Source organism: Lissotriton helveticus, chromosome 9 (assembly GCF_964261635.1).
Source record: "Lissotriton helveticus chromosome 9, aLisHel1.1, whole genome shotgun sequence".
NCBI lineage: Eukaryota > Metazoa > Chordata > Amphibia > Caudata > Salamandridae > Lissotriton > Lissotriton helveticus.
This window is the reverse complement of record NC_136070.1, coordinates 510302902-510326885: the sequence shown is the minus strand read 5'-3', so window position 1 is coordinate 510326885 and position 23984 is coordinate 510302902. Positions and strand designations below refer to the sequence as shown.

The 23984-nt window shown below is 43.0% G+C and overlaps 1 protein-coding gene across 3 annotated transcripts in view; it reads left to right on the top strand.

Moving 5' to 3' along the window:
• The first annotated feature begins 4238 nt into the window (after positions 1-4238).
• LOC144781481 (phospholipid-transporting ATPase IC-like) overlaps positions 4239-23984 on the top strand; it is a 1874327-nt gene continuing 1854581 nt past the window's right edge. For 2 of the 3 annotated variants that reach the window (XM_078660356.1, XM_078660353.1), the window contains exon 1: positions 4239-4375. The gene's annotated coding sequence lies outside the window, so the exon portion shown is untranslated. Of the gene's footprint in view, positions 4376-18884; positions 18974-23984 lie in introns of those variants that run through there. The other variant, XM_078660355.1, reaches the window with a different exon arrangement.

The window sequence follows — 23984 nt, the reverse complement described above, 5'->3', positions numbered from 1 at the left end:
GAAAGAGGATCAGGGGGGTGGGGGGCAGAAAAGCGATCACAACGAGGGGACAGGTGTTTGGTAAACACTGACTGCTGATAGGCCAGAGTTGTGTGACCACTGAACCTACTGCCTGGGCATCCCAAGAAAGACGAAGAGACCACTTTCCAACAGAGGAAAGAAACAAAGATTACCGTTCTCTGATGTGACGGGTTTTTGTTTATTGCAGCAAAACTCAATAGTCCCCTGGCCTCTTGGTACTTTAATTGCCCAGGCAGGCGGCTCTCGGTGGTCAGGGGTGAGCCGGTTAAGACCCCCCTAGGGGGTGGGCGGTAGATGTCTTCCAACAAGTAGCAGCTTATTCTTTTGACATGGAGATTGGGGCACTTGCTGCAAAACAAAACCCCCTGAAACCAAGTAGAGACAGGTGAGCGTGAGCCGTGCGCGTGATGGCGAGCCACGCCCAGAGCCACGGGGTGAGGTGCCCACACTCGCCGAGTTTACATACCACTCCAGGGCGACAGAACTACTTCAGCCCCTGTGCACTCCCGCCGCTGGCGGGGCACTAGGCCGCCCCACGTCCCTGGCATGTTAAGTGGCAGCAGTTGCGAGAAGCAGCCGGATTCCCAGAAGCTGGCACCGTGCAACTCTTTCCAGCACTGGCAGCAGGACCCACCCTGAGATGTGCCCTCCGCTCGGAACTGTGCCAGGCGCGGGGAAGGCAGGGGAGGGACAAGGGAGGAGGGGTAGGAGCAAAGCACGCCTGCCTATTCCCATGCCACCCTTCTCCCGATGCCTGGGTGTAATTAACGGAGTAATTGAAAACAGGATGAGTTAATTGGTATTCATTTACAAAGCAGATTGTTTTAATTGAGGTAGGAAACAATTCACCTGTTTACGTAAACCATAGCGAGGAAAGACTTGGAACGCAGAAAAAAAGAGATTTATATTTTTGAAAATGACTTGAAAGCATCTGTTCTCATAGAAAGTTGGCTTGCATATCGAGATGCCACATGGTAAACACATAACGCCGAATCAGAAAGGCTGGCAAGGTAGCGCAGGTGTTGAGCACCTGTTGCGGCGAACTGTGATCAGACTGAGGACTGACTCCACAGTTCATTCTATGGAGTTGGATGATAGGAGAAGCGCTTAGGTGACAAAAGCATGTAGTACATATAAACCCCAGCATGTGGCTCGTTCCCCTGTGGGCGGTTTGTGATCCCAGGCAGGCCTGTCTTTCTGACAGGGCTGCAGCCGTGAAGCTCTCCGAGGAGGGGCAAGCCGCCGCCCCCCTCTCTCTGCGGCATGCACACCTGCTCGCCCACAGGCCTCTCCCGTCATAGGCCTGGACCTGCCGTCACTCTTCCATGCTCACTTTCAAAAAGGCAGCCTGTAGTCGCGCAAAGAAACATAAACTGCGCTCCACGCCCACCGCCTGGCGGCCCTCCTTGGACGCGTCCGGTGCTCTGAGCTGCTGCCTGGAGCTCCCAAGTCACACGCGTGGGAGTGACGGCTCTGTTTACATATGGCAGTTTCTGCCTGGATACAGGAGTTCGTCTCTCGGGGTCTGGTGGCGGCAACACAAACTAAGACTGTCAGGCTCTAATTCGGGAAGAAAAATATTTATTTACCTTTGCGAGACCGCTGATGTGTCTCTTATACGAAAGCGACGAAAACAAGACAAGCGAGGCAGAGTCTGGTCACGCTGCCTGCATGCGCCAGTCGGCCCTCTGATTGGTTAATAAGGAACACTAATCAGAGGGCCGACTGGCGCGTGCAGGCAGCGTGATGAGGGGCGTGCTCTCTCCCGATGACGTCAGGGAGAGAAAGAAGAGTAAAAACACACCCCTCTGTCCCAAAAAGACGGGGCTTAAATGGAGTGAAGCCCCTCTCCTCCAATGGCTGGCCAGCATTTACGAGGCCAGCCAATGGAGAAGATGGGCGGATTCAAGCCCCACTGTAGGAAAACATTAAATCTCGAGCTCCGCCCACACTGCTTATGCAGTGTGACGCTAGGCCCGAGACCTAAAAACAGCCTCGGGCGTTTAGCTGTCAAGTCACTTAGTAGTGAGGTCACAGGGTGAGGTGGGGCCAGCAAACTTGACTGGCCTAACTCCACCCTGTGACAAGATCTGAAAGGGTGTGTTTAGGAAGTTTCCAACAGATGCTGCAGACAAACTTATTTTCTTTGGTCTGTGGTGTCAGCTCGTGCTAGATTTAGTGAATTTAGGAGCACATTCCTGCTCACCACAGCACATGTGAGAAGCCTGAACAGGTCGAGTTCGCTTTATATTAAACTAAAAATAAAAAAATCCTGATACCTAATGAAACCTTTACAATCAAGATTAACAGATCAGCAGCTGCCTCAAAAAAAGAACTGCACAAATAAGTTTGGAGAAAAATTCTGTCCCTTCTCTTGTCTTTTTATTTTCCTTTCTAATTGCTGTCTCCTCTGCAGTACTAATCGGGTCAGTGCAAAACATTTTACTGACACAACTGCATGTGGTTGTTTTTCTCTATTGCAGATTATATGTGCTTATTGTGACACTAAATGTAATCTGCAAGAAGAATAAAACAAGTGGTAACAAGGTGCAACTGTTTATTAATTAAATTGCAGGTTACTCAATGAGTGATGTTTGGTGTGTTAGTGTTAATGGGTGAGGCATTGAATGTGGGAGTTGACAGTGTAAATAGGTAGATGTTATGGTTATATGATTTGGATTAATGACCGTGTGAATCTTGTTGCTTGATGGGTGAATATGAGTGGGTAGGTGAATGATGTAAAGTGGGAGAAAGTGAAATAATTGTTGAATGTGGTAGGTAGGGGAGTGATCGTAAGTGAGTAGTTGAGAGAGTAACTGAGAGTATGACTTTAGAAATTATAAGGTTGGTAGAGGAAAGCTTGTTAAAACACAATGAATTGAATGAATGCAACCTGTCGCCTCCAATAAAAATGTAATGACTGGAAATACGACACTGAGCAGGTAAGGCAATGTGAATGAGTGGGAGGGTAGTTTGGTGAGAATGTATGATTAGGTGCATGAATTACTATGAGTTAGTGGGTAAACAGCAGAATGGGTGAGGGCGTGGATGGGAGTATATAGTTTAGTGGGGAAATGAGTGTGTTTGGCTGGATAGAAATATGTGAGTTGATGAGAAATTGTGCTGAACATAGGCTGGAAATACTGGTGAAGGTTTGAAGAGATTCTGGTCAATCTCAGGCCTCTTGTCTCTTAGCTGGTCCGAAAGGCTGATTGGGCTAATGCATCCACTAAGCCTTCTGACAAAGCTGATGGATGATCTGTATTTGACTCCACGGTTTGAACTTTGGCACTTAACTCAGCCTTTCATCCTCTCATGGTTGATTAAAAAGAGAACTATTGAGTTATGTAAAAATGAATATCTGTGTTCACCTTCTCTTCCCAGCCCGACTCTCAGATAAAATCAGGCATCAGGTTTGCCTGCTATGCTCAATTGTGTGGTGCAATGCTGTGTACAAACTTCTGCCTCACCACTTTTTGCAATCACCACTTTTTGCAATCACCAGCCGCCACTGATCCTGTCATTTTATCTGACTCTTGCCGCAGTTGCTTTTTCACTCTTGCTTCCTCCGCTTGCCATAGTTTTCCTACCCTTCTCCCCTTCCTCCTGCCCGCTTTTTTGCCTTTCTATTTTTTGCTCAGGTCAAAGTGAAATAGTAAAGTAAAATAATGTAAAATACGTCCTGTTACACAAAAATGAGTGTCAGCTCCCACCACCAGCACAAATGAGGCACTGCCACTAATCGCGTGTGGTGAGTAGCCTTAACCTCAATTTAACTATGAAGCTAATTGAAAAGTAGGAGTGGTGTATGTTTGAATACAAAAAAGAATTACCGAACCAGCTTTTCTATAGTTCTAAATTTAGGCGCAGTCCCCTATAATTTATTTATTATATCACTAATAGACAACTTGCTGCCGTTTAAAAAAATGTTTATTATGGGAAGCTCCCTATTTTGGAAATATAAATACGCGATTTACTTTGGCACCAACAGATAGGGCTGAACGTGTTTTGGGTTTTATAGTGCCAGGCAAATTTAAATAGACAAACCATGTGCAGATTAAACGTTTGCGAACTATCTTTGCTGTCATCCTGAATGGAGAAAAACATGTTATTGGTTCAACACAACGTCACCAATTGTTTACATTGCAACAAAAGAAGTCTTTATTTAGATTTAATGTAAGGTAGTTTATTTCAGTTCCAGAACTTGTAGTAAAGAGAAGACTTCCTTAGGACAGAAGAGAATTAGTCCCTAGTCAGGTGCAGCACGTTGGTTGAGGTTTCCTACTCGTGTCCCTCAGCAATGTTTACTTGAGAAGAATTATTGTATACCCACAGATTGTGGCTGAGAATTTAGGTAAGAAAAGCCTGCGGTTTTATAGTGAATTTTTATAATGAATGTTGTAAACTCGGGGGCAAAAATTACAAAGGTATTTATTAGCGATTATGGTCCCTTTTACTTTTAATAAAATTGTTTATACCTTGACTCTGATGACCTCATCTGCTGATATCTCTTAACTGAAGCGAATGTATTTATGTATTTATAAAATGTATACATTCGAAGAACTTTACTTGCCAGGGGCATTCGTATAATCTGGAATGTCATTTTAGTATGTAATGCGTACTAGAAATGTACTGATATAATTGTGAAATGAATGTAAAGATGTTTTGAAATGTATGATGTGTGTCTTCCGTTGTTATTTGGTTTGATTGTGGCTATATTAACAATAATGATTGGTAACGTACATTGACATCAGTTAAGTTTGAGGGGGGTGACTGTGGGGGACAGATTTTTTACATATTTATATTGCATCCATCTATTTAAAAAGACGTTTTTTGAAATATACGATACAATAAAAATAATAGATGTTGTTAGCAATTAAACTTCGCATTTTTATAAAATTTCCAATTCATGCTATATCATTTTAATAGTCCATTTACCAAGAAAAACTAATAGATATAACTGCGTAGCATATAATGTTGATGATAATTAATACTGGAGATACCTTTCAGAACCAAGGCTAAAAAAATGACTATTTGAAGTTTAAAATTCCATAAATATGCACTGGGCATTTGGATGATCATATTTTCTTCATGATACTCCTGGTCATTTAACTCCCTAATCGTGTCTGGTCAGACGTCTGAGATCAGCTGTGTCTTCCAACTCTGGAGGTCAGGAATGTTGCTCTTCGAATACTCTATGTCCTATTGGATGATTGATTGGATCTCCCTCACCCAGTTCTTAAAATATTTAATACTGCCACCCACCATTCCCTCCTGTATATATCATTCCTGAAAGCGTACTGGAGTCTACCACAGGGTAGTTAGTACCGCTTTACAAACAAACGTTTTCTTTTTGTCCACAGATAGCGTGCAATCGCCCAGAGAAAATGAAAAAACATTGATTTTAGAAACTGTACCACAGTCTTCAGCAGACTAGGCGATTTATTGGGTTTTAGATACATGTAGAACCAGGATTTCACCAAGGACATGTAGTTGACTTTCAGGTATCAGTAATTTATACGGCAAACCACCTGATACGAACAATCACTATAATGTGGATGGATAATGTTTACATAGCAGATTAGTCAAGCACAGGTGCACAGCTTTTCATTTGCTGAAAACGATGGGTGTCATGAAAAACAGTGATTAATATCTAAATTTTCTGATTCTAGGTATCCAAATTAAATTCTAAATCCCTGTTATGAACTCACTTTTACAGTGGCTTCTATTAACCATGTATAATGCACTCACCAAATCTCGAAACTGGATTTTCTTACGTAGTTGTTTACACTTGATTTGTGTACTTACAAGCTTTCCATAGTCGCTCACACAGATCCTTTCCAATCAATAGGAGGTTTCAGTAGTGTTGAATCAAAAAGGAAAATTCAATAAAATAAATAATGTGGACAATCTTTTCACAAATTCAACTGCTTCATCTGTCTGTGCTCGGGTGTCTTTCTAGTGTTTGACCGCAGTCTTACATTCAGGACTCATTCACAAGGGTAGCACTCCGGAGTAGAAATAAAGAAGTGGTCATGCATTCTTAATGGTCAAAGAAAGATTTCCTTAAATGAGAGTATTTACTGTAACCCATTTCAAGGGGTCATTGTTGCCTTTGTCAATATAATTTCACACCTGCCAAAAGTTGGATGTATGGAGTCAATCCTGTAGTGCTTGTTCACTCAATCAGAAACTTTGTTTATTTTTCACCACAGTATGGGAGATTTTACAGTGCAACTTAAAAAAAGTCTGTGAAACGTGGTTCAAAGGGGATCTTGATGACCATGGAAGGATGCCCATCCCAAAGTATGACAGCACTGCAAATCCTTCTTCACGTCATATGCAAAAATAGTGGATTGATGCAGCCTGTTGTCTAGCCTGTTGTGCATAAGAGAAGGTAATATTGATGCTCTCAGGAATCCTATCTCACAACTAACCCATAGTTGTGTCCATTACTATAATATTGCTGTCCCTTGGAGCATCTGTATCACAGACGGATAACTCCACATGCTAAAGCATTGTCTTATCCCACGAATCCTGCTACTTTCCTACCCCAAAGAAGTGCCTCCTTTTGTGCCTCAAACCAAGCACAATAAATGGTAAGCACCAGGATCCCGATTAACCTACCAACAAGGTTACCCTGTGAGAGCACCTGCACCGCCACCTATATCAGACTCAAAAACTAATTAACCGGCTAATCTAAAATCTCCGTCTGTTGCACCCTCAATTGCCCAATAAAAAGAAGCTACCTCTTTCTTGCCTGCTGGATTTTTAACCAGGATCTCTTCAAGATCATTACCCAATCCAATCAGCTTTTTGTGATTTTGGGACCAACTTTTTAACTGTATGTATTTAAATCTCGACTTGCCCCCTTCCATTTTATCTTCTGATGTTGCCCAGGGAAGTAGAGAACCATCTTCAGTTAAGTCTCCCCATGTTGTTAAATCTGCTGTTCCTAATGGTATGGCAAGCACATCTTTAAGACAACTAGGAGACCCTGGGCTGTCCCACCACGGGGCTAATCTTGAGTAATACTCCAGGCCTATTAATATTTAAAGAGAAAGCCTTCTTGGGGAAGCTTCGACTGGTCAAGCCTTGCTTTAAACATTTTCCCCCTATCTGAATCATCTGGATGCTTTAACAGCATTCTTGAATAGGTTAATTGAAATGCCCACGCATAATACTGAAAATCCGGGAGTGCAAGACCATCTTTTTCCCTTCTCTGTCTCAGTTTTTTCCAGGATATCCTGGTTGCCTTGTAGGCCCAAATCAATGAATTGATTGCCTGATGAAATCTGTCAATCAGTTGTTTGTAAAAATGTAATGGGATGGTATTAAAAATAAAGGTTACTCTTGGTAAGATAACCATTTTTACCAAGTTTACTCTTCCCAGGATGGTCAAGGGGAGATAACCCCAAGATTTCATTTGGTTTAGGCTCTATTTAAGAATATTTGAGAGATTCACCTTAGCTATCTCCACGATACTAGAGACAATTTTTACCCCCACGTACCTCATATCATCTTTCGTGTGATAGAGACCCTTTGGCAGGTTCCAGGTCATAATTTAGTTTTTTCCTGCATTAACTTCGTAGCCGGACACTCTGCCAAAATCTTCTGCTAACCTTATGACTTGGGGAAATGATGTATCTAAATCTGACGATAAGATTAAAATATCGTCTGCATACAGGGCTACCTTTCTCTCCCATGTGCTGCTCTTGAATGGTATTATGGCTTGCTCCTCCCTAATACTCTGATCAAATGGCTCTATGTACAGGTCGAAGAGGTGGGGAGAGAGAGAGGGCAGCCCTGTCTTGTTCCTCTCTTAATGCTAAAAGGCTTTGTCAGATTGCCATTTACTATTAACCTTGCTGACGGGTCACTATATAGAAGTTTAATGGTTCGACAAAACTTTGGGCCAAACTTCACTTTTTCCAAAACTTCAGTTAGATAATTCCAGTTTACCCTGTCGAATGCTTTTGTTGCGCCAAGCGTCATAGCCGCCAACGGGAGGGCAAAACTGGAAGAGAAATCAATTGCACCTATCAAATCGTGCGTGAGATCAAAAAGTTTCTCCCTTTAAAAAAACCCCTTCTGATCCGTATGTAACAGATCTCCTGCAACTGCTTCTAGTCTGTCAGCCAGTATTCTCGGAAAGACCTTATAGTCGGAGTTTAGCAGCGAAATCGGTCTATACGACCCACAATTTGTGGAGGATTTACCTGGTTTCAAAATCAACGTGTTGTTTGCTTCTCCCCACGAAGAAGGTGGTTTAACCCCCTCCACTAAGACTTTATTGAAGAATGTAGTCATATATGGAATTATGACTTCACCCATAGATCTATAGACTTCCACTGGAAGGCCCTCCGGCCCTGCTGCTTTTCTAGTTTTACAAGCAGAGAGTGCCTTCCTAACCTCCTTCTGGGTGATATCTGCCTCTAGATTTTGCCTCTCAATAGATTCCAGAGCTGGAAGATGGATTAGGTTTGACCAGTCTCTAGCAGCAGACTCATCTATGCAGTTGTCTTCATCATATAAATCCTTAAAATAGGTGTGAAAGGCATTTCCTATTTTATCCTCGTTAGTTGTTATTGTATTGGAGTCTACATCTTCTATCTCCTTAATCAAATTGCGCACCCTATCCAATTTAGCCTTCCAGGCTAGTAGTCTACCAGCCCCCTCACCATATTCAAAATGAGCTAGCTTACTGACCGCCCATCTGCTGGAGATTGGGGAGAACATGGCGGCCATGAGCTAAGGCAGTAGCTTTCCGCGCTGGTAGCTCTCCTGTCTGCGCTCTATGTTATGTCTGTCCTTGAGGCTATGGCAGTGCCTGTATGAATCAAAGCTTAATAGCGCTACAAATTTCAAATGATAATGTGGGCGATGTGTGTTGGTGCCTCAGTAGATCTGCCGCGCTGCCTCACCGCTGCCTTGGAGCTGAGGAGGGGCCGGAGATTGGCCGCACGTCGGCTGCTCCGCGGAGGATTCTCCCGGGGTGACTCCAGTAACTCGAACGGCAAAGTCAGCACTTGCAGGGCGGCGGGAGCCGCTGTTTTCACGTTGGAAGAGGAGGACGAGGAGGCAGTGGAGCGACACGCTGCAGAGAAAGGTTTGGCCACGGAGGCCAGAGGAGGGGTAACAGCGAATGTTCAGGGGTCCAGGAGCGTCTATTACAAGGTAATGCAGTGAGCCTTTGCCCAGGAGAGCCCTTAGGTCGTAATATTGTATCATACTGCCTGAGAAGGAAAGGCACTCCCACCATCATCATTGTCTCTGTCCCTCCGATAAGAGGTCATAAGGGCAAGGAGGCAGGGCAGTCAGAGGCTGTGGCTGGGGGCAGTCTTGAAGCAGTACATTTGGTAAACCGGGTGAAATAGGTAGACCAAAAAAACAGCCAAAACTAAATCAAAAAGTAAACCTGAAAACCAAGTAAACAAGAGGGCAGCGCCCCAAAAACTACCACAAAAGGTTCTTTTGGAAACAGTCAGCTACTTGAGGGAGAGTCAGCGGAGAATACTGACAACAATATTGACGAAAGTACTTTCCCCTATCGAATACATAAAGGAAAAGGTCCAAAAATATTAAAAGAAAAGGGCTCCCTTCAGAGACTAAAGTTAAAGTAACTCCCTCACTGAGGTCTTATTTTAAGGCTTTACCTCAAGTTTTGGACATTGTAGAGCAGGGGGAAGCTCTTAGGACAAACAGTGCACAGTTTCACTCCTCTTCTTCTTCCAATATGGCAACAGAGAGTCCTCAGCCTGTGCTGGAGTCTTGTCCCCAATCAAAAACCAGCTTAGATTCCTCGCCAAACTGTGGCCACCCTTTGAGTTCCTCTATTCTCTCAGAGTTGCAGCCACAGTTCCAGTTACACCTGCAGGCGCCGTCGCAGCCACAGCCACAGCCACAGCCACAGCCACAGCAACAGCTTCAGCAACAGTCACAGCCACAGCTACAACCACAGAGTAAATTGCAGGACGGTCAACTCCCTCAGACGAAGGATCTCTATACAGGTGGAAGTGACAAAGTTGTCACTATCCGTGGAGGGGTGTATGTAAATACGACAGCGGGGGTGGTGGGGAGTGAGGACTTTCCCCCAGGTACCGTGCTAGAATCTTTATTCCTCACTATGGCATCTGATATCAAAAAGGGTTTTGCAACCTCGGAGGCAAATCAGGGGGACATTAGACTTTTTTGTGAAACCCTAGAAAAAAAACTAGATATTCTGAATTCCAGGATGGGGGTTCTAGAAAACTCAGTGGAAGTACTCAAGACAGATCTGGGAGCAGCCAAAGATGATTTTGCCTCACTTAGAAAAGAGGAAGCTGCACTCAGAGACTGAGTAGAGTCACTGGAAAAACTATTCCAGGCGCAACAATTTGCGCCTTTTGAAGGTGCTAGAGGGGAAAGAAGGGGAGGACTTAAAATCCTTCATTATAGCTCTTATCAAAGAGATAGTCCAGATTGATATATCAGAAGAGGAATTGAGGCGAGACATCCAGAGGATACAGGGAGACCCTTATAGGACAAATCCCAATCGTACAAAGCCAAGGAAGATCCTGATCAATTTTCTCACTTTCGAAATTAAAGAGAAAATTCTAACGGCGGCTCTTAAATTAAAATCTCTGTAATCAAGAGACTTCAATTTTGAGATTAGGTCAGATCTCTCGCGTGGCACTATGGATCGCCAGTGGGAGCTGGGGAGGAGAATGGAAGACTTTAAGATACTGGGGGCTGTGGTCCAACTCAAATTTCCGGCCCAATTGAGGATCATGTTAAATAATAAGATGCACAATGTGCGAACAGTGCAGGAGGCAGACGACCTGCTAGAAAATCTTATATAATCTTTCTTCCCATTATGACAAATCATGTATAGCAGGTAGCCACCTGCCAAACTTAGGCGAAGTCTATAAAGGGGATGGTCAGGCACCATTGTACTGCACTAGATGTAGATGTAGATATATTCGGTATACACCAGGTATGTATATAAATTACATTTTATATTTGATAAATACACACACACAAGCACGGTCGCAAGTTAAAAAATTAAAATAGAAAAAGGCAGAGTAGGAGCTACCGGCCGGCAGAACCTAGACTCCAGGTAAATAGTGGTTGGGTTCTCCAAGGGGGGGGTTGGAGGTAGCATGGGGGAGGGAACAGAGGGGTAAAATAGAAAAAAAGTAATCCTCATTAGTCTTTTAGCCCTATTAAACCTTGTTTTATTCCTTCACTGCTGCTGGTTAGAAGTAGATTCTGTACAGGATGTGGTAGTGTCAAACTGGGGTCCCCCTAGTCCCCCATGAAAACGCTCCAATGTCTATCATGGAACGTCAATGGCCTCCGAGTTAAAAATAGGAGAGAAAGAATTTTGCAATATTTGAGGGATTCACCCGCACAAATAATTATCCTGCAGGAAACCCACCTTATTAAAAAGGAAGTTATGGAGATATGTCGTAAGCTCAGGTGGGTGGAACACTGTCTCTGTTCCGGTCAGTCATCTAACGTCAGGGTGGTTGCCATATTAATCAAGAGGCAAGCAAATGTCACTATTCAAGATGTGAAGATGGACTCAAGTGGCAGATGGGTTACAGCATCTTTCTACATCTATTGGGGCTTCCTGATAAGACAATTTTTGCTGGCGATTTTAATATAGTTTTAAATCCTCAATGGGATAAATCACCAAATAGTAAAGCTAATATCCCATATAAACCTAGAGCCTTTTTGAAATCTATGATGAGGCAAAATTTGTTAGTTGATATCTGGAGGGAGAGGTCCGGTACCCAATTGGGAGTGTCTTTTTATAACATAAAATATAGACACAAGTCTAGGATAGACTATATCTTAATTAGTAACGATTTAAGGAGTAATATTAAAGATATAGGCTACCTGACTCCCCACCTTTCGGATCATGCAGTAGTTTGGATGGAATGGGATCTTGGAGTGAAACCCCAACAAAGAGTCTGGTTGTTTAATCAAAATATTATTTTAGATAAAGAGGGTATTACTTTTTTGTCCTAGGAAGTTAAATCATTCTTAAATATCAACACTGGTTCTGCCCATATCACTGTGGTCTGGGACACTCTAAAGGCCTTCCTGAGGGGATTGGCTACGAACAGGACCTCAAATAAGAATAGGAAGTACAGGGAGGAAATTTCACAAATAGTGGGTCAAATCAAAGAGGTTGAAAAAAACATAAATGAAGAGTTAGATCACTAGCAAACTCAAAACTTAATTGATAAACTGGAATCTCTGAAAGCACTTCTTGAAAGCACAAGCAAATCTCTTTTTTAGTGGGACATCATGGAGAGGGTATCCAGCCTTCTGAGGCCCTGTTCGGCTACAGCTCACGGCCTTGCCCCACTGGATGGGTCCGAGCTCCATAAAAGTGACTGAGGGCCTGATATAGATTTCGACGGTAGGGTTACTACATCACAACAGAGACCTACGTCCTGTCGGCTGGAATATAAATCCCATTGTGGGAGTTATATTTTGGTGGACGGGATATCCAGGATCATTGTGATGGAATAACCTATCTGCTGAAATATAAATCACGCCCCAAGTTTGAGAATGGAAATCTTCACCATGCGAAGGCAATAAAAGTATCCGGCTGGTGAGGGATCTACCTTGGGCAAGAATTTCTCCTGCTCTGAGCTTTGCCGGACAAATGTCAATAGCTTCACTGGGACCTCATCTGATGACTTTCCAACCTGGTGGAGCCCTTCATGGCCATAGCCTGCTGACCTTCCCCAGTGAGGATTCCTGACCTCAATTTCTGAGACTACATTGGTAAGTAAAACGTCTAACTGGGGTGGACCTGGTTTCAGTATCCAACATGCACCCCATCACGTTGGCCTTAAATTCCGACTAGGTCCCAGTCAAGTGAAACCAGGTGACTGTGGCTGGTGCCTAAATCTTTTTGGAGATATTTTTATTTAAAATGTAAAACTTAATATCCCCCATTCCCCGTATTGGGTTTTTGTCATTTTAACATCATTATCAGCTAGATCCATCAAGCCGAAAACGGCTCGCAAAGGGCCAGATTCTGAGAATCTGGCCCTTTGCAAGCGCAATTTTTGCATTTGGGATTCATCATTCCAAATGCAAAAATCGCTAATAGCAAATTCGCAAATTTGCGAGGAACAGCATTTAAGGAATCTCTATTTGAGATTCCTTAAATGCAATTCATTAACCATTTTTAAATTGCGAATTCGCAATTTTTGGCCGCTATTTACCACGAAGTCTGACTTCGTGGTAAATAGCGAAAAAATAGAAAAAAGCACTTTAGTGCATTTTTCTCAGTTGCATGTTACACACACACATGTCCATTGGACATGTGTGTGCGCAACACCTGTGGACATTTGCTTTTCAGGGGTGCTACAGGGTGTCCAAATAAGGATGATGTAGGAATCGCAATATTTTGTGCCATTCCTACATGAATCCCGTTTTGCAAGTCCTTAATAGCGATTCCTTAATAATCGCTATTAAGGACTCGTAAAACGGGACTATGATGAATCTAGCTGTTTGTTCATTGAAGAATTCTCATTCCCTATTTTTATAAATTGGAGTGGAATTTTATTGTGCTGTGGTTTTGACTTTTAAACTGGTTTGGTACTTCTAAATGCTTCACACATTTCTTAGGGTAAGTATGTCTGCTTGGCGCATAGATTCTTGAGGCTGAGTTCAGGTTTAAAACTGAAACTTTTACTGGACCTAATAAGAATAGGTACATTACTTGTGATGGATTGTGGCAGAAAAGTAGGATCCCTTGACTTAATGGTCCCTGAGGACGATTGGGTGGGTTACCTGGGAGAGATATATGGGAAGTGGCCAGTACAAGATAAGGCTGGGATGCTAGTTTGGTCACTGGTGAGGGACGACCTAAAAGAACGTTTTCCCCCCATTTATATAAAGAAAATAATAACAAATTTGAACCTCACTCGTGCAGCTGGCCCAGACAATCTGCCAGCAGTAATAATAAAGACTAGACCAGAATGGTGGGCAGAGTTTTTTTCAAAGATGTACCAAGTGATTTTGGAGACAGGAATTGTACCAGAAAGTTGGAGGGGTGCAATTATAAGACCAATTCATAAGAAGGGGGATCGGAATCTACCAAAGAACTATAGGTTAATAAATCTCCTAGATATAGGGAACATAGTCTTTGCAAAAGTCATTTTGGGAGAACTTAAAGTGGGCGGAAGAAAATCAGATTATGCCCCCTGAACAGGTTTTTTTTAAAGCTGACCATTCTACAATTGACCATTGCTTTGATCTCTGGGCCATAGCGCGGAAGTCGATCAAACAACGGGGGAATTTATTTTGTTATTTTGTGGACTTCCGCGCAGCTTTCGATCTGGTAGACCGGGAGCTAATGTGGGGGGCCCTAATCAGTTATGGTATCCCTAAAGATTTGCTAAGTCTCCAAATGCTCCACAGAAAGAACTAGGCGCAGATCATTTTAGATGTAGATGGAAGATTAACCAGGAAGATTGAGATTGGAAATGGGTTGCGGTAGGGATGCGTATTGGCCCCCCTGCTGTTTTCCTTGTTCTCGGCAGATCTGCCATTGACCTTAGGGAACGCCAACGGGGCAAGCCCAAAACAAGATGGTAAGCATATTGCATGTTTGCTATATGCGGATGACCTGGTGATCATGGATCAGACCGAATTCGACCTGCAAAGGAAACTAAATATATTTAATGATTATTGCTATAAAAAAAAATAGTGGTTAATATGGACAAAACCAAAGCCCTGAGTTTTGGCTGGAGGGAATTTGGATTCACATGGTTTTTGGGGTCTGAGAAAGTAGAAACAGTCACAGAATATAGGTATTTGGGAATGTGGATTGAAAGAGGTTTGAAATGGCATACCCATCTAGATGCGTTAAAATTATGAACATCAGCATCGATTAGCGGATTGAAATTGTTTAACAAAACCTACGGTGCGATGTCAGATAGACCCGTTTTCAAAGCTTACTCTGCCATGGTACCTCGGCAGTTTCTGTATGGCGCAGAACTTTTATACTTGAGCGGCAAAAAGGGTTGGGATATTGAGGAAGGCAAAAATCTATTATCACTGCCCTTGTCGGCAATGGTACAGGCCATAAGGCTTGAATTAGGACTGGCCTCATGGGGCATCCTAGCCAGTATGGCCCTTCTCCGTTTTTAGCAATACCTAGGAGTAGGTGAGAACACCAAAATATCACAATGGTGTAAAAATGAAATTCAGAACAACAAATTAAAATGGGCAAAAGAGACTAGAGCTATCATGACGAAGCTGTGTAGCACGATGAAGGTTAAATTGTGCCCTATCACTTACATGATTAATTGTGATAAGAAGGTATTAAGGACGTTGGGGAATGAAATATCGCGGGCACGGGATCAAAACTACCTTGTGAATAAAACCTCAGTACATTTTATGACTGTGGAAAGGAAAAATGAACAATGTTTTCCCTACGTTGACAGGTTACCCGATTGTTGGTTGCAAAGAGAGGTTTTAAGGGCAAGAATTGGGGTAAACCCGTGTTTAAGTAAATAATGTGGTAAAAAGCTCAATGATCGATAAGATGGCAAGATGTATCTGCACTTTGGGCACTTCATGTGATTTGTTACATATTTTAATAGATTGCCAGAAGTTCTTGGTATTCGAAACATGTTTTTAAGACCGATTTTTAGCAAATATGAGATTAAGTCTAGGGCCCAGGCTGTAATTTTGGTGACTGAAATGAGCCACTTAGATATTGCTGTTGCTATTGGGAAGTTCATACAAAGAGTGAAGGCACTTCTTCTTATTGGTTTTAAATGAGTTTTAACGTAAATTAAACTTGAAATTTGTGGTGGATTAAAATCCATAACAATAATCCACTTTTTCATACACTTCTTCAACAAACCTTCATGTCCTCATGCTATCGTCTGCCTTGGTCAACATACAGCATTTCCAAAGGTAGAAATAGTAACTATGCATCCCAAGGTACAAACAGTAAAAAAGTTGTACAAATAGTAACTGTTCAAGTATCATCCAAGTGGGCTATATCACAAACTGAACACTTGGTAACAGTATCAACCTGTTCGACCTTACTTTTTTAACAAGAATTATAGAAAAATGACTATACTACAGAAATGAAAGAGGACAGTCTCGTCATTTTAGAACTGAATCATTTTCAATATTATATTCAACAAAGCCATGGTTGCTGCTTTTTTATTTTCTGCAACTAACAACCATTAACAAAGGCAATAGATCAGGCTCGTTGTAGGTGCAACATTACTTGTTGTGTTATATATCTGGACTCAGTGACAAAAGAGGCAAAATACCTGTCAGGCAGCACACTATACTGAGCAAAGACTTTTAAATGAGGTGTTTTAAGCTACAACATTAATTACATCAAACACCCCCTTTAGAGATACTCCCCAGTTTTTTCATCCCACTGAAAGCCCTGGAAACAACACCATGTCACAGTCACCTCATGGCCTCGCACTGTGGATCATGCATGACTCATGACTTCCACTTTTTCAGATTTCCTATGTGCAGGGGCATAGTGAACCCACCCCCCTCCCCACCCTTTGCTTTAGGAACTACAGCAGGGGTGAACTTCTTGATGGGCCTCTTCTGTCTGCAACTCTGCAGACAAAGACTCAGTTCATAATTAATATGAAAAGGTGGGCAAGTGAGTAAGTTAAGGGATGGGTGGATGGCTGGATGAATTAGTAAAAGTGTGAATAGATGGACAATGAGATAAAGGATGGAAGGATGAGTGAGTGAGTGAGTGGAAGGATGGATGAGAGAAAAAGTAAATAGATGGATGTATGGGTGGATGGGTAGTTGGATGGGTAAAAGGGTGGATGGATGGATGAGTGAAAGGGTGGATGATGGGCAAGTGACTGGGTGGATGGATGAGTGAAATTATGGATGGATTGATAAGTGAAAGGGTGAATGGATGAGTGAAAGGGTGGATGTAAGGATGGATGAGTGATTGAAAGGGAGAGTAGATGGACCAAAGGATAGGTAGATAAGTGAAGGAGGGAAAGAATGGATGAGAGGAAGGATGAATTCATGAGTGCAAGGATGGATGAGTGATAGGGTCAATGGATGGATTCATGAGTGGATGAGTATATGGATGGGTGGGTGGATGGATGGAAGGATGGCTAAGTGAAAGGGTTGATGGAGAGAGAAGGGGAGGGTAGATGGATGACTGAAAGAGTGAATGGGTGGAAGGATGAGTGACTGGGTGGATGGATGAGTAAGTAAAAGAATGGCTGTATTGGTGAAAGAGTAAATGGCCGGATGGATGAGTGAATGGATGGATGGGTGGAAGAGTATTGTATTGTATTGTATTGTGTTCTTATATAGCGCTGCTATCACCCTACGGGTATCTTGGCGCTCAATGTGGATGATGAGTGTACGGAGGGATAGGGTGAAAGGGTGGATGGATAATAGATGGATGAGTGAAAGAGTGGTTGGAGGGATGGATGAGTGAAATGATGGACAGAAGGATACATGATGGATAGGTTTGCAAATGGTTTGAATATGTTTGAATATGGATTGCATTACTTATGTACTGTTGCCTGACCTCCTCTGATTTATCTGTAAAACGTACCTTTTATCCTGAAGTTTTGTCCTGAATTTTGACTCTTTGTCCTGAATTTTTACACTCACCGTCCTGAATTTGCACTCATGCCAGTTGGTCACCCTATGTGCAGGCGGCGCAGGATGTTTTTTAACTTCCAGCCAAGCACATACAAAGGCATGATTTATAGAGCCTTAAGCCTTCTTTTGTTCAAGTATCATCCTGGCTGATAGCCACCCGGAGCCTAACACTGACACTCTTTTCACAAGATGTGCATTCATGCTCAGACTGCTGGGTCTGGCAGTCCAGAGAATTCACCTGTGTGATGTTGAAGATTTTTCACTTTTAGACTGAGGCTTCTACATATAAATAAATGTACTACTTTTTTCCAAACTCTCCCTCTTTCAAAATGTTGGAGTAGAAGTTACACAAAGAGTCTTCAAATCTTGCACTAACCAGTGTCCCACTATCCAGCTTTGTCCCTAAATATATTGAACAACCTGGCATTGGTTGAAACTATTGCCGTCTGACGACACCTGTAAACGTTCTCTGTTTATGTCAGTATGAGGCAATAGCAGCATTAACAAGATCATGCCCAAAATTAGGAGAGGACAATCCTTAAATTACCGCCACCGCCTCGCAGATTCGAAGCACTGAAAATAGCAGGTCTTAATACAACTTAACTACACTGTACTATACAACTGTGATTCATTCAACCCTATGACGCTCACTTCCTGTGAAATGTATGTTGCACTCAGATGGAACCAGCAAGTGACATGGTAACCAGCAGCCTACACGTAGAACAACTTCAATTAAGAGATTCTGCTGCTTCAGCGCTTTGTTTAATAAGTATGGTTTTACTTTAGGGCCACATCAGCCACCATTTACTGCGTATTTTCTGTTTTGCAGATTTCACAAAAAATTGTGTTTCCCAAATACATTAAAAGTTACTATAACATGCGCCACATGTGGTGCAGCAGCACAGTGCTAAACACTTTGCAAATGTTAAGTGGCATCCTCTCGTTTGCTAATTAATATATTCAGGTGTCAAACGGGCACTAATCAGGTGGAATATTCACACGGACAATTTTACTGCATCGTCACAGCGCTTTGTCAGGGGCAGGAACGAGATCGCCGCTCTTTGGGTACATGGGGTCTCATTTCATTGTTCCTCATGTGCTGAGTCGGTGTGGGTGAGCGCGTCGGGAGCGGTGGTACTAAAGTTGGCAAAGTCTCCATGACGATCTCCTGGGAGGAGCCCTCAACTATAAATACCACAGAACTCCACTGTCTCCCAATGTTCACCTCTGCTAGCAGAGGGAGGTGAGGGAAAGAGGTCAGCATTTTCGGGACATGGAGGGGCACGCAACCGGAAGACGGGTGAGCTGAGTGAAAGTGAGTGGAACACTGTAATTTTACGCTGGCTGAGCCAAAACACAAAAAGGGGGTTATGTTGAACGTTCCATTGTTTTGAGCATGAATATACGTCCCCTGTATAATTGTTATGATTAAGTCAGGGAAGCTGCATGGACTAGTCTGGTTACAACGTCGATATTTCGACCCTAGGTCAGAGCGCAACTAATTCTGCGTCACAAGCGAGTCTTCATCAGGACAAGGAGTGTGGACTGTGGATAGACAAACGTAGACAGCCTGTCAAATGAGAAAGAAAAAGGATTCAGGTGTATCCAAACTATCTAATGTACTGTCGCTAGGAAACCTGATGGGAATTTGCTTACCATAGGGTTGAACAGGCCGTGAGGTCCTGTTGGGTGAGTGGGAAAATCCATTTGTGGATAGTGGACCTACACGTGATGATTGTGGTCTAGAAAGTAAATGGACGCAGGTAATTAAAGAGGCAAGCGTGAGTCCTGCTTCACAAATAACTTGATGCCATTAAAAGAGAGTAATTTAATAATTTAACAATTGTTGCCGAATAAACCTGACTGAGACCATAGTAAACCCCTAACTAGAGGTGACCTACAGACGCAATTAATCGTAAGAGATGGATTTCAAACTGATGCGCCTGATAGGCTGTGTTACGCGCATCTGAATCTAGGCTGCACAAGGAGTTATAATGTAATGCTGCTCCGCAGTAAAGTGACCCAGGATGTGCTATTCAAAGTGCCACAGGTCTGACTCAGTCACTGAGGGGTCAATCAAAAGGTTCTGACTAGATTGCAGTAGGCAAATAAGGTAAAGTTACCTGGGAAACAGTTTGTATGTCTGCCGGGCTCCACCAACCCGTTGGAGACGAGCTGCAATTTATGCAAATGTCGCCCTCAAGCGCTCGTTACACTGTGGATGAAGGAAAGCGGGGATAGTACTCAAAGATCAACTGGGATAGGCTAATAATTACAGAGATAGTTATAACATGCACCGCACTGAACTACTAAAGTGCATGAGAGTTACAGACAAAGGCAAACAAAAGTGAGACCATGCTAAAAGCTGACAAGGCGCTTAGGAGTTGTACATATGAGAAAGCACTTGCCAATTATGATTAGGTCATCAAGGGCATTCAAATGTGAGGGCATGCTAAAAGCTGGCAAGGCGCCTAAGAATTGTACATTTGAGAAAGCACTTGCCAATTGTAATAGCTTTAAATGGTCGCCTTGAGAGGATTAGACAATTAAAACTTACTGAGAGCCGAATATTATCACGTAAAAGGCTCCACCAGCCGGTTGGAGACAAAGTGGAAAATATTTATATTAAAGCTGCTCACTAGCGATCGTTACACTGCAAAATAAACAAAAAGAGGGGTTCTAAATACACCGAATAGATCACGGGGAGACTGATGATTTTAAATGTAGTGAATTTAATTACTTACAGGGAGGGTGACGTGACCTATTCCATCTGCTGCTGCTCTTTACTGTGAAGGCAGCTCGCTAAAATCTGTCAATATATGACAAGATGGCTGACGTGCCACGTCAGGCCACGAGCTGGTGCAGCCATTCGATGCTAGATAAATGTAGTTGTCGGCGTTATTGAAAGTCATAAAACCCAGGGTGGAACAGCTCAAATGCTGATAATGAATTCCAGGGGCATACATGAGGGGTTTTAACATATTTTGTAATTTGCAGGGATTGAATATTCCTTTAAACAGAGAAACATAGTTAGACAATCAATGTATACAGAATTTTAACAGAGCAAATTGAGTTCACAAAAACAGTCAATAATGGAGCATTATATAACGTAGACGCTCACTGACCTGTGGGGGGTCATCCAGGCAGGGCTTCAGATTTCCGCAGCCTCAGCGCTGCCCTCCTCCAACACTCCCCAGGCTCCCTGCCACCTGGACGCGACGTGACGGCAGACGGCTGATCGGGGACTTCATCCCCCAACACCCCTAGCGCCTTGGAAGGCGTGCTTCCGGTTTCGCCCCCCGGAGGTGCGCTAAAGGACAGCGCGAGCCCCCGCGTCGCGGGATCGCGCGCGGGAGAGCGCCCGGGGCGAAGCCCGGGCAAAGGGCGGGCCCTCTGTGGCCCTCAGAGGCACGAGGTGGCCGGGACGGGCCAGCTCTCTTGGCTTCACATCTAAAGAAGGTATAGTACTGCATACCATTCACAAGACTATCCATGGACTTCCTGGCTTCTCCTTCACTGTCACTAATTTCGAACAGACCTTACTTTTAGTGTTACATAAGGGGGCATACCAACCTTCTATACTACAGCCAGAGAATGGAAACGCTTATTCTGAGCTATGCATCTCCCACCTCTATCTGCGAAACAAATATTGATGATCATCGCCAAATGCTATCCCCGTCACATACCCCCGTTTGTTTGCCAAACTTGTCCTACTGGGAGGAATTAAATGCTCTGTGCGGGACTAAGTTTATTCCAGTAATATCCCCCTCCCCCGTGAAAGGACTTAGCATCAACACTCCCCCTGACAGACCTGGTGAACTTTCCCTACCACCTATTGAGGATAACATCCAGGCTACTGCTCTGTTGCCGGGCCAAAGCGTGAAAAAGAAATACGAAGGGGCAAGTGAACACGAACTCCAACCCAAAATACAAAAACGCTGTATCGATCCCCCATCGCCTGTTATAAACTCCATCATACCCAGGGGGGTTGGTGAATGTTTGGATGATAGAGTAACATCGCCTCTATTGCAACTACTGCCCCAGCTTGAACTGTTGTTAAATTCTGTAATAGCACCCTTGCTAGAACGAATCACCGCTTTAGGGGATAGGCTGACAAGTATAGAGTCTGCTATTAAAGCCAACTCTTCACATGTTATGAACATGGCAACACCCAATTGCTCCCCTCCACTAACTACACCTGAAGTGCTTACGCTAACTGACACAACAAAAACTATCTCAGCTCCCAGCATGTTACCTCCAATTGCTACTAAAACCACGCATAAACCTATGTTTTACACAAAAAATGTCCCGATTGAAAGACAGCCTCCTAAGAGACAACCCCCACTGGTTACTAAAATTGCCCCTAAACCTTTGTTAACAAATTACTCCGCTATTAGAGCAGAGCCAAACAGAACAGCACGTATAGACCTACCGCCGGAAGCCGCCCCCTTTGTGCTTGTTCTTTCAGGAGTACCAGTTCCCGCTCACAGGAAATCCGAGAGTTATCAAGACCTATTATATAAGGTCATTTTCTGGTTAGCTAAAAATAGACCCCTGCTACCCAATATGGATGGTGGTATCCTGAGTGTTAGAAGGGTGGGCTGGTTAGGGTCTCTACCAAAGGACATTCCTGGGGACCTAATCCTTGTTAAATTTAGGAACAGAAACATCGTCCCCTACTTACGATCCTCCCAGCCACACGAAGGTGATGGCCCCATCTCCATTTGGGATTTGTATGATTTTTATCCGTGTACCCCATACTTTCCCTTACTAAGACCTAAAGTAGCACACAATTTTCTGCCTGAAAGGGGTGGTATTAGCTCACTAGCTGTTCATAGATATGACTCATTTTATAAACACTGCAATGCTTGAATAGCTGTTATTAAGGGTCAAATTTACGTTTTTACTTAACCAGTATTGTGGTTTCTATGTAGTACGTTCTTAAGCAAGGAAAAGGCTCCTATAGATTGGGCTTATGTCTCTTTCAACTTATATTATATGTAATTATGTAGAGCCAATAGCTGAGTGTCAAACTTGTAAACTTGTTAACTTATTTTTTCTTGGGAAGCATTCCTGAATTGACTCTTTATATTTGTAATAACATTGACATAAAAGTCTTTCTATGTTATTTTAATTTTTTAATTGTTTTTTTAACAAGACTCTTGGAGGAAAATTTAAATTTTTTTTTTAATTGTTTGTACAAACCTGTACATATTGGTTGTGTGTTTTGATTATGTATTTTATATGCATGTCTTTTATGAAGAAACACTTCGAAATAAAGACGTTAAAAACTGAAACTGATAACGTAGTTTGAAAAAAGGAACATACATATGAATAGTATTTTTTGAAAAAAGGAACATACATATGAATAATAATCGGGTGCTATTCACATTTTTCATATGAATTGGTTCGGGCACCAATCAAAGTTATACATTTGAAAGAAGTCTTGCACCTTAGTAGTGTTACGAACGCTCTAACTGACTAGGAAACAAATTAAACATTTGAAAGGAGTCTTGCATCTTGGAGGTGTTACTAAAGCTCTGACAAGCTGGGACTCATGTGTGTGACATGAACCGTAATGAGTCAGAGTCTGTGATATAATATTACCCATTCCAATAAATGTAAATGGACAGCAAACCCTAGAGACGGGCTAGCAGGCAATTAATGAGTTAATCTATGTGTGTGATAGAGTGTCCTGCTGTGGAGTAGTGATCCACCAAGGGGGCCCCCTGCACCTTACATCTAATCCTGCTGCAATGCTGTAAGATCCTGGTTTTAACTTTTTGTGTTGTTTGCCCAACGTATATTTTCAAGCTTGGGCAGCTGATGGCATAAATTAAGTTTTGACTGTTACAGTTCAGAAAGTGACTCAGGAAGGCCTAGCACCAGTACCGACAACCGGTCTTACCAACAAGGACAGAGATTCCAAGAGACACCCAGAGCCTCCTCATCCTCTTCTTCTTTTTTAGGGGACCCTGCATGGACCCCCAGGGAGCCAGGTTGGGGAGTAACCGAGAAGATGGAATCGAAGAAGGAATATCCAACGAGGGAACTCGAGGATCAGATTTTAACGCGATTAGAACCATGGAGAAATCCAGACAAGATGGCGGACCTACTGATGGTAATTCAACACACCACCCCAATTGTGCCTGCTCAAGCAGATCCAGATGAGCCCATTGTAACTGCACAAGCGGATCCAGAGGAGCCAATTGTACCTGCAGAAGCGGATCCTGTCATCAACATCTCAGGTTACACCCTCACTCAGACTGAGCACGATGTACTATCAAAAGGTCTATCATTTATTCCTATGACTCCTCCCAATACCT